We start from the raw sequence: 11160 nt of genomic DNA on the forward strand, positions 1-11160 counted from the left end.
TTACATATACGGTGCCCTGGTTCAATTTTATCCGGGCTACCGGACTCGTCTAACCGTGTCCTGGGTATTAACGACCAGTCATGTTTTATGATATTGGAGGTCGCTCATAGTTCGGCCACTAGGGCCATGGTGTGTTCCTCTGCGCGTGAAGAGCGCTCTGTTATTTCGCTAACGGTCATGACGCCACGTGGACCGGGCATCTTGAGTGTAAGGTAGCCATAGTGCGGCAATGCGTTGAAGCGGGCGAAGGCCGTTCTTCCAAGCAATGCGTGATAGTCACTTTGGAAGGGTGCGATTATGAAGGATAGTTCTTCGCTTCTGGAGTTGCCTCGAGAGCCGAATGTTACTTCCAGTGTGACGGAGCCCCGGCTGTAGGCTTCAATGCCTGGTATCACCCCTTCAAAGGTGGTGTTGCTTTGACTGATCCTGGATGGGTCTATCCCCATCCTGCATACAGTGTCCTCATATATTAGATTGAGACTGCTGCCGCCGTCCCTACGGGTTCGGGAACCATGCAGACATGACCGAGACGTTCTCCGGCCAATAACCAACAGCGGGATCTGGATACCCATGTTTGCTCCCACATGTTCCACGATGATCTCATCGGATGAACCACGGTGTCAAGGACTCAATCAATCCCGCATTCAATTCCCTTTCTCTAGCGGTATTGTACTTGCCCGAGATTCAATCGTCGGTATCCCGATACCTTGTTCAATCTCGTTACCGGCAAGTCTCTTTACTCGTTCCGTAACACACCATCCCGTGATCAACCCCTTGGTCACATTGTGCACATTATGATGATTGAGGGAGTCCTGGACTAGGGGGTGTCCGGACAGCCGGACTATCATCGTCCGCCGGACTCCAAGACTATGAAGATACAAGATTGAAGACTCCGTCCCGTGTCCGGATGGGACTTTCCTTGGCATGGAAGGCAAGCTTGGCAATACGGATATGTAGATCTCCTACCATTGTAACCGACTCTGTGTAACCCTAGCCTCCTCCGGTGTCTATATAAACCGGAGGGCTTTAGTCCGTAGGACACAACATACATTACAACAATCATACCATAGGCTAGCTTTAGGGTTTAGCCTCCTTGATCTCGTGGTAGATCCACTCTTGTACTACCCATATCATCAATATTAATCAAGCAGGACGTAGGGTTTTACCTCCATTAAGAGGACCCGAACCTGGGTAAAACATCGTATCCCTTGTCTCCTGTTACCATCCGCCTAGACGCACAGTTCGGGACCCCCTACCCGAGATCCGCCGGTTTTGACACCGACATTGGTGCTTTCATTGAGAGTTCCTCTGTGTCGTCACCGACAGGCTCGATGGCATCTTCAATCAACGACGCTTTCCGGGATGAGACTTTTCTCCCCGGACAGATCTTCGTATTCGGCGGCTTCGCACTGCGGGCTAATTCACTTGGCCATCTGGAGCAGATCGAAAGCTACGCCCCTAGCCATCAGGTTAGATTCGGAAGCCTAAACTTCACGGCCGACGTCCGCGGGGACTTGATCTTCGACGGGCCCGAGCCATAGCCAAGCGTGCCGCACTGTTACGATGGGCATGATCTAGCTCTGCCGCCGAACAGTGCCTTGGTGGCCGCACAAGAACCCGCTCCGGTCCTTAGTCCAGAGCCGATCGCCCAGATCGAGGACCGGTGGATGGACACCGCCTCGGGGGCTGCAACTTCTATGGCGATGGAGCCGAAAACTAACCTTACCCCTCGCGAAGCTCGTGACTCCGAGGTGCCGGACTCCTTGCCGAACTCCGGACCTCCCACGCCCCTGCCAATCGAATCTGATTGGGCGCCGGTTATGGAATTCACCGCCGCGGACATCTTCCAACACTCGCCCTTTGGCGACATCCTAAATTCGCTAAAGCATCTCTCGCTATCCGGAGAGTCCTGGCCGGATTATGGCCAGGATGGTTGGGATACGGACGACGAAGAAATTCAGAGCCCACCCACCACCCACTTTGTAGCCACTGTCGACGATCTAACCGACATGCTATACTACGACTCCGAAGACATCGACGCTATGGACGACGATGCCGGAGACGAACAGGAACCAGCGCCTACAGGGCACTGGAAGACCAACTCGTCATACGACATATACATGGTGGATACCCCAAAAGATGGGGACGGCGAAGAAGCAGCGGAGGCAGATTCTCTAAAGAAACAGCCCAAGCGCCGGCGTCAGCGGCGCCGCTCTAAATCCCACCACAACAAGAATGGAGATTCCGGCACAGGAGATAATAACACCCCAGAGAGTGCCGAAGATAATCCCCTCCAGCAAGACTCAGCGCAGGAGGATGCAGAAGCAAGCCCTCACGAGAGGGCGGCAGACGAAGAGGCCGAAGACTATAACTATATACCTCCCTCCGAAGACGAATTCATCGTGCCCGAGGATCCCGTCGAACAAGAGCGTTTCAAACGCAGGCTTATCGCCACGGCAAATAGCCTAAAGAAAAAGCAGCAGCAGCTTCAAGCTGATCAGGACCTGCTGGCCGATCGATGGACCGAGGTCCTTGCGGCCGAAGAGTATAAACTCGAACGCCCCTCCAAAAGCTACCCAAGACGCAAGTTTCTCCCCCGATTAGAGGAAGAAGCATACATACCTTCATCACCAGCGCATGATACGGCCGACCGACCACCCCGTGGTCGTGACAGAGAGGCATCCAGGCCCTCCACCAAGACCGTACCCCGGCATCGCTCCAAAAGTACGAAGCCAAGAGGGAACGCGCCGGACTTGCGAGATGTATTGGAGGACAAAGCAAGGCAATCCAGATCCATCTACGGATCACGTGGGCGCCCCACGATCCATGACGAATATCGTCGCGCCGGATACAATAACCCCGGCCGGGCCGAACACAGCAGACAACGCTCTCTCGAGCTACGTCGCGATATTGCCCAATATAGAGGCGCCGCACACCCGCTATGCTTCACTGACGAAGTAATGGATCATCAAATCCCTGAAGGGTTTAAACCCGTAAACATTGAATCCTACGATGGAACAACAGACCCCGCGGTTTGGATCGAAGATTATCTCCTTCACATCCATATGGCCCGCGGCGACGATCTCCATGCCATCAAGTATCTCCCACTCAAGCTTAAAGGACCAGCTCGGCATTGGCTTAACAGCTTGCCCGCAGAGTCAATTGGGTGTTGGGAAGACCTGGAAGCTGCATTCCTCGACAACTTCCAGGCCACGTATGTGCGGCCACCAGACGCCGATGACCTAAGCCACATAATTCAGCAGCCAGACGAATCGGCCAGACAATTCTGGACATAGTTCTTGACAAAGAAAAACCAAATCGTCGACTGTCCGGATGCAGAGGCCCTCGCAGCCTTCAAACATAACATCCGCGACGAGTGGCTAGCCCGGCACCTGGGACAGGAAAAGCCGAAATCAATGGCAGCCCTCACATCATTAATGATCCGCTTTTGCGCGGGAGAGGATAGCTGGCTAGCTCGCAGCAACAAACTCAGTAAAAATTCTGGCAGTCCGGATACTAAGGACCACAATGGCAGGTCGCGTCGAAGCAAAAATAAACGCCGCATTAACGGCGTCGACAAGGAGGATACGGCAGTCAACGCCGGATTCCGAGGCTCTAAACCCGGTCAGCAGAAGAAGCCATTCAAAAGAACCACTCCGGGTCCGTCCAATTTGGACCGAATACTCGACTGCTTATGCCAGATACATGACACCCCTAAAAAGCCAGCTAATCACACCAACAGAGATTGCTAGGTGTTCAAGCAGGTAGGCAAGTTAATTGCCGAAAACAACGACAAGGGGCTAAACAACGACGACGAGGAAGAGACCCGACCGCCGAACAATAGAGGACAGAAGGGTTTCCCCCTACAAGTGCGGACGGTGAACATGATCTACGCAACCCATATACCCAGGAGGGAGCGGAAGCGTGCACTACGGGACGTATACGCGATGGAGCCAGTCGCCCCGAAGTTCAATCCATGGTCCTCTTGTCCGATCACTTTCGATCGAAGAGACCATCCGACCAGCATCCGCCATGGCGGATTCGCCGCATTGGTTTTAGACCCAATCGTCGATGGATTTCACCTCACGAGAGTCCTGATGGACGGCGGCAGTAGCCTGAACCTGCTTTATCAGGATACAGTGCGCAAGATGGGCATAGACCCCTCAAGGATTAAACCTACAAAGACAACCTTTAAAGGCGTCATACCAGGTGTGGAGGCCAATTGTACAGGCTCAGTCACACTGGAAGTGGTCTTCGGATCCCCGGATAATTTCCGGAGCGAGGAATTAATCTTCGACATAGTCCCATTCCGCAGTGGCTATCACGCTCTGCTCGGACGAACCGCGTTTGCAAAATTCAACGCGGTGCCGCATTACGCATACCTCAAGCTCAAGATGCCAGGCCCTCGTGGAGTCATCACGGTCAACGGAAATACGAAACGCTCCCTCCGAATGGAGCAACATACAGCGGCTCTCGCGGTAGAAGCACAGAGCAGCCTCTTAAGGCAATTTTCGAGTCCGGCCGTTAAACGGCCGGATACAGCCGAACGCGCCCGAAGCAACACCAACCAAGACCACCTGGCACGATCCGAGCACGTGTAGCAATGCGGCCCTAACCCCCGCTCTCGCATGATTGCAAGAACAACCCTCCGCGTACATCATTACGCTTTGGAGATACCATGGGCGCAGGGGAAGGGGCACGACCACAATGGACCCAGAGTGCGGCTCGACCACGCCAGGGGCTCACAAGTGTGCCACTCTTTCTTATTATTATTTTCCTTCTTTATGTACACAGGACTCCATTAGCCAGAGGCCCTATCTGGCGGTGAACCCGCCGAACTCATGATGCAACAGCCGGGAGTAAAAAATGCGGCGACGAACACTCAGGTGGTCTCAATTACGAGCATTAAATTTGATTATATACACCAAGTCCACAGCCCATCCCTAGAGGGGGACATGTTCAACTAGTCCAAAACCCTTGCTTACCGCACTATTTGTATCAGTCCGCACTCATAGCAGATTTCCTTTAATAAATGATGCAGCACCTTTTTGCTTGTTATTACATATATATGTTCATTACATGACATCTTGCACCCGTATATTTTGATACGGCCTAATACACCAGGGGCTCATGTTCCCCACATTATGGTGTGATAAGTCCGAACACTTTCACAAGTACGGCACCCCGAACTTATAGCATTATATGAATCGGCTCCGAATCATGTCTTGGGTCAATAGTTGGGTTTGCCCGGCTCCCACGTTTTGGTGCCTTACGTTCCGTTCCGTCGGCTAAGGTGGCACTAGGAGAACCACTGCGATTGCGCCCCGGTTGAGCCGGGCGAGCGCCTCAGTGGAGAAAGCTAAAACTGACCGGCATGATAAGGCGAGAGACCGGTCACTATTCGAGAGGTTTTTTCGGGTCCTTAAAGACCCACGACGCTTCGAGCGAAGTTCCGGATAATGTCCGACGAAGGCGTGGATAGCGCCTCGAATTCGGTCTTCTGAATACTAGGGGCTTCGCCGAAATTTAAAATTATAGAATTCTATGGCTAAGTGAGAGTGTTCAAGCATTATAAGTCCGGTTGCCTTGTTCGTTGCGTTGAGCGCCTCCCTAGATGGACCCAAAAGTGGGAACAAGAGTGCTCAAGTTATCCCGAACACCCCAGCACTTGCGGCTTGGGGGCTGAAGCCAACGACTTGCCATCTCTCAGATTTTATAAACGGCCGCACAGAAGGTAATATTTTAAATTAAACAAGTGTTGCTTAAAGCGGACATGAACAAAGTTTCAGCGCACAGGATAATACATAGCGAGTTTACTCAAAAATTACATCTCTAGGGCATTCATCCGCAATATCGCGGGCCCCCTTCAGGACAGTTTTATAATACATTTCGGGTGTACGATACTCCTTGCCCGGTGGCGGCGGATCAGTAAGAAGCTTCTCCGCATCCAGCCTGCCCCAGTGCACCTTCGTGCGGGCAAGGGCCCGCCGAGCACCTTCAATACAGGCGGAGCGCTTGATGACCTCCACCGAGGGGCACGCATCCACCAGCCGCCGCACGAGGCCGAAGTAGCTCCCAGGCATGGCCTGTCCAGGCCACAGCCGGACTATAAGGCCCTTCATGGCCTCCTCAGCTACCTTGTGGAGTTCGACCAGCTACTTCAGCTGGTCGCTTGGGGGCACCGGATGGCCGGCCTCAGCATACTGAGACCAGAATACCTTCTCCGTTGAGCTCCCCTCCTCGCCACGGTAGAATGCGGCGGCATCAGACACACTACACGGCAGATCTACAAACGCCCCTGGAGAGCTCCGAATGCGGGTAAGTGTCAGGTAGTTTACATTAACATGCTTGCTTTGCATGAAAAATGCCTTACCCGCCGTTATCTTCTTTACATCTTCAACCTCCTAAAGGGCCTTACGGGCCTCGGCCTTGGCGGACTTGGCACTTTCGAGAGCCGAGGCAAGCTTGAACTCTCGAGTCTTGGAGTCGCGCTCCAAGCTCTCATACTTCACCATGAGAGCCTGGAGCCCTTGCCGCAATTCTGCCACTTGTGCCTCCTTCTTCTCTCGCTCTGCCCGTTCCGCGGCCGCACTGCGTTCGGCCGCGGACACAGCCTCCTTCAGGGCTGCCACCTCGTTTGTGGCCCCTGCAATACCCACATTATCCTTGTTAATTTTATTGCGACCAAAATCCTTTTCTGTAAGGTAACAATTCAAAGCGGTGTTACTCACCTTCTTTGTCCTCGAGCTGCCTCTTGGCATGGCCGAGCTCTCGCTCGGACCGCTCGAGATTCTGCTTTAACCTACCAACCTCCGCAGTCAGTGCGGCAGAGGTCAGCAGCACAGCCTGCAAACCCATATTGACATAATTTATTAGCAACCTGCGAATATCTTTTCAGATCCTCAGTCCGGCTTTTCCTTCCGAACACCGAACCGAGCATCAGGGGCTACTGTCTATGCGGTATTACATTACATAATTTTAACTTTTTACCTCAAAGCCTGTTAAAAGGCTGCTGCAGGCTTCGGTCAGCCCGCTCTTGGCGAGCTGGACCTTCTGAATCACCGCACTCATAACAGTACGGTGTTCTTCCTCGATGGAAGCGCCTTTGAGCGCCTCCAGCAAGTTGTCCGGCGCCTCCAGTTGGACGGAGGCCGCCGGTGTCACGGTCTTGCCCTTCTTTCGAAGGGGCCGCCTGCCGGACTCTGGAACCACTGCGGGTTCCGTCATAGAGTCCGGCGCAAAGTCCGGGAGGCTGCCTTGCGGCGCCTCCGGAGCCTTCTCCTGATGGGTCCCTTTCCGGGATCCCACCTCGGCGTCCTCATCGGCGTGGGGGGTAGAGCCCGTCGGAAGTGAATCCACATCCGACGGGGCCAACGACCCGCTCGAAGAAGCGGGGAGATCATCATCGGCCGGACTGCGGACAGTATGCGGCGTTAGTAGGACACTACGTGACACAAAAGAAATTGCATATCCGGGATCCGGATACTTACGATCTCGCCGGAGGCCTGGCCCTTGAAGGCCACTCCTCCTCGCCAACGTCGGTGTTGGCGGAGCTGTCCGGGGGAATAGTTCTCCCCCTCTTGGACCCTTCGTCCTCCCCTATTGGGGAAGCCTTCCTCTTCCTCTCTCCCTCCTCCGGGAGAGAGTCTTCTTCCTCCTCCTCGTCTTCGGGGGAGGAGTCCGCCTCGTCGTCGGACACCTGATTACGGGAACTCTTTCGAGTCCCCGTGGCCACCTTCTTGGCCTTCTTCTCCGGCACCACGTGCGATGCCGGAACCAGCAGCCCCGCTAGACGGGCGTTCACTGGGTCTTCTGGCATGGGAGCCGGGCAGATGAGCTGCTCGGCCTTCTCCATCCATTCCTGCCAAAGGAAAAGGGAGATTGAAACCCTCTTAGTATCAATCTATTTACACAAGTGTCCTGTAAATGGGTTGAATCACTTACCTCGTCAGCTAGATGCTGCGAGCGAAATCCGCGATCTTCCGTCGTGGATGCGGGGGATTTAGCGCCCTTAAACAGCACCCTCTAGGCGCCTTCGTGCGTCGTGTCGAAGAGCCCGCTTAGCGCCTGGTGCTGTTCCGGATCGAACTCCCACAGATTGAATGCCCGTTCTTGGCATGGGAGGATCCGGCGGATGAGCATGACTTGGACCACGTCGACGAGCCTGAGCTTATTGTTCACCAGCTTCTGGATACAGGCTCGGAGTCCCGTCAGCTCCTTCGGATTACCCCACAACAAGCCCTTCTCTTTCCAGGAGGTGAGCTGCGTGGGGATGCCAGATCTGAACTCGGGGGCCGCCACCCACGTGGGTTTGCGCGGCTCGGTGATGTAGAACCACCCCGATTGCCACCCCTTAACGGAGTCCACGAAGGCCCCTTCGAACCAAAGGACGTTGGGCATCTTGCCCAACATGGCGCCTCCGCATTCCGCTTGCGTGCCCTTCACAACCTTCGGCTTGGCGTTGAAGGTCTTGAGCCACAGGCCGAAGTGGGGCTGGATGCAGAGGAAGGCCTCGCACACGACGATAAACGCCGAGATGTTGAGGATGAAGTTCGGCGCCAGATCGTGGAAATCCAGGCCGTAGTAAATATTGAGCCCCGGACAAAGGGGTGAAGTGGAAAGCCCAGTCCGCGGAGGAAGTGGGGGAGGAAAACAACCCTCTCATGGGGCCCGGGGGTGGGGATGAGCTGCCCCTCGTCGGGCAGCCGATGCGCGATGTCGCCGGAAAGGTATCTGGCGCTGCGCAGCTTGGTGATGTGCTCCTCCTTAATGGTGGAGGCCAACCATTTGCCTCCCGCTCCGGACATGGTCGGAGAAGGTCGAGGCGAGATGCGCGAGCTTGGGCGTTGGAGCTTGAGTGCGCGGAGATGGATAAGCAAAGGAGGAAGAAGGCATAGGTGAAAGGGTGAATCCTTATCCCTTATATATAGGCGGGCGAAAACTATGCGTCCCCCACTGGCCTGGTAAAACTCACTTATCTCCCAAGCGCCACCATCAATGGCGCGGTTGGGTTACCCACGTCCGTATTGATGAGAATACTGGAATAAGGGGAACACGATCTCTGCTTCGACAAGACGTGCCAAGGAAACCGCTTCGCTAAACGTGCTGAGGTGGTATAATAAAAAACGATTCAAGTAAAAGCCTGGTAGCGGTGTGATGTCATGCCGCATAATACGTCAGCAGATTGGACTTGTGTACACTTTATTCTCTCTACGGTGGAATGTGGAATTTATTTTGCAGAGCCGGACACTATCCTGGTGTTCATGATCTTCTCTGGATTATTCAAGGAAGGAACCCGCCTTGCAATGCCGAACATTATGCGCGCCGGACTTATCGTCATTGAAGCCTGGTTCAGGGGCTACTGAGGGAGTCCTGGACTAGGGGGTGTCCAGACAGCCGGACTATCATCGTCCGCCGGACTCCAAGACTATGAAGATACAAGATTGAAGACTCCGTCCCGTGTCCGGATGGGACTTCCCTTGGCGTGGAAGGCAAGCTTGGCAATACGGATATGTAGATCTCCTACCATTGTAACCGACTCTGTGTAACCCTAGCCTCCTCCGGTGTCTATATAAACTGGAGGGCTTTAGTCCGTAGGACACAACATACATTACAACAATCATACCATAGGCTAGATTTAGGGTTTAGCCTCCTTGATCTTGTGGTAGATCCACTCTTGTACTACCCATATCATCAATATTAATCAAGCAGGACGTAGGGTTTTACCTCCATTAAGAGGGCCCAAACCAGGGTAAAACATCGTGTCCCTTCTCTCCTGTTACCATCCGCCTAGACGCACAGTTCGGGACCCCCTACCCGAGATCCGCCGGTTTTGACACCGACAATGATGTCCTACCGAGTGGGCCCAGAGATACCTCTCCGTCACACGGAGTGACAAATCCCAGTCTCGATTCGTGCCAACCCAACAGAAACTTTCGGAGATACCCGTAGTGTACCTTTATAGCCACCCAGTTACGTTGTGACGTTTGGTACACCCAAAGCATTCCTACGGTATTCGGGAGTTGCACAATCTCATGGTCTAAGGAAATGATACTTGACATTAGAAAAGCTTTAGCATACAAACTACACGATCTTTGTGCTAGGCTTAGGATTGGGTCTTGTCACATCATTCTCCTAATGATGTGATCCCGTTATCAACGACATCCAATGTTCATGGTCAGGAAACCGTAACCATCTATTGATCAACGAGCTAGTCAACTAGAGGTTTGCTAGGGACATGGTGTTGTCTATGAATCCACACATGGATCTGAGTTTCCTATCAATACGATTATAGCATGGATAATAAATGGTTATCATGAACAAGGAAATATAATAATAATAACTAATTTATTATTGCCTCTAGGGCATATTTCCAACAGTCTCCCACTTGCACTAGAGTCAATAATCTAGTTCACATCGCCATGTGATTAACACTCACAGGTCACATCGCCATGTGACCAACATCCAAAGAGTTTACTAGTGTCTAAACTAGTTCACATCATCATGTGATTAAGACTCAATGAGTTCTGGGGTTTGATCATGTTTTGCTTGTGAGAGAGGTTTTAGTCAACGGGTCTGCAACATTCAGATCCGTATGTACCTCGCAAATCTCTAGGTCATATTGTAAATGCTACTTCCACGCTCCACTTGGATCTATTCCAAATGGTTGCTCCACTATACGTATCCGGTTTGCTACTCAGAGTCATTCGGATAGGTGTTAAAGCTTGCATCGACGTAACCCTTTACGCCGAACTCTTTATCACCTCCATAATCGAGAAACATGTCCTTATTACTCCAAAGACAATTTTGACCGCTGTCCAATGATCCATTCCTGGATCACTCTTGTACCCCCTTGCCAGACACGTGGCAAGGCACACATCTGGTGCAGTACTCAGCATAGCATATGTATAGAGCCTATGGCTAAGGCATAGGGGACGACATTCGTCCTTTCTCTTTCTTCTGCCGTGGTCGTGCTTTAAGTCTTAACTTCATACCTTAGAACTCAGGCAAAAACTCCTTCTTTGACTGATCCATCTTGAACACCTTCAAGATCATGTCAAGGTATGTGCTCATTTGAAAGTACTATTAAACATTTTGATCTATGTCATAGACCTTGATGCTTCAAGTAGCTTAATCCAGGTTTTCCCTTGAAAAACACTT

The sequence above is a fragment of the Triticum aestivum genome, chromosome 1B, assembly GCF_018294505.1.
Source record: "Triticum aestivum cultivar Chinese Spring chromosome 1B, IWGSC CS RefSeq v2.1, whole genome shotgun sequence".
Taxonomy (NCBI): Eukaryota; Viridiplantae; Streptophyta; class Magnoliopsida; order Poales; family Poaceae; genus Triticum; species Triticum aestivum.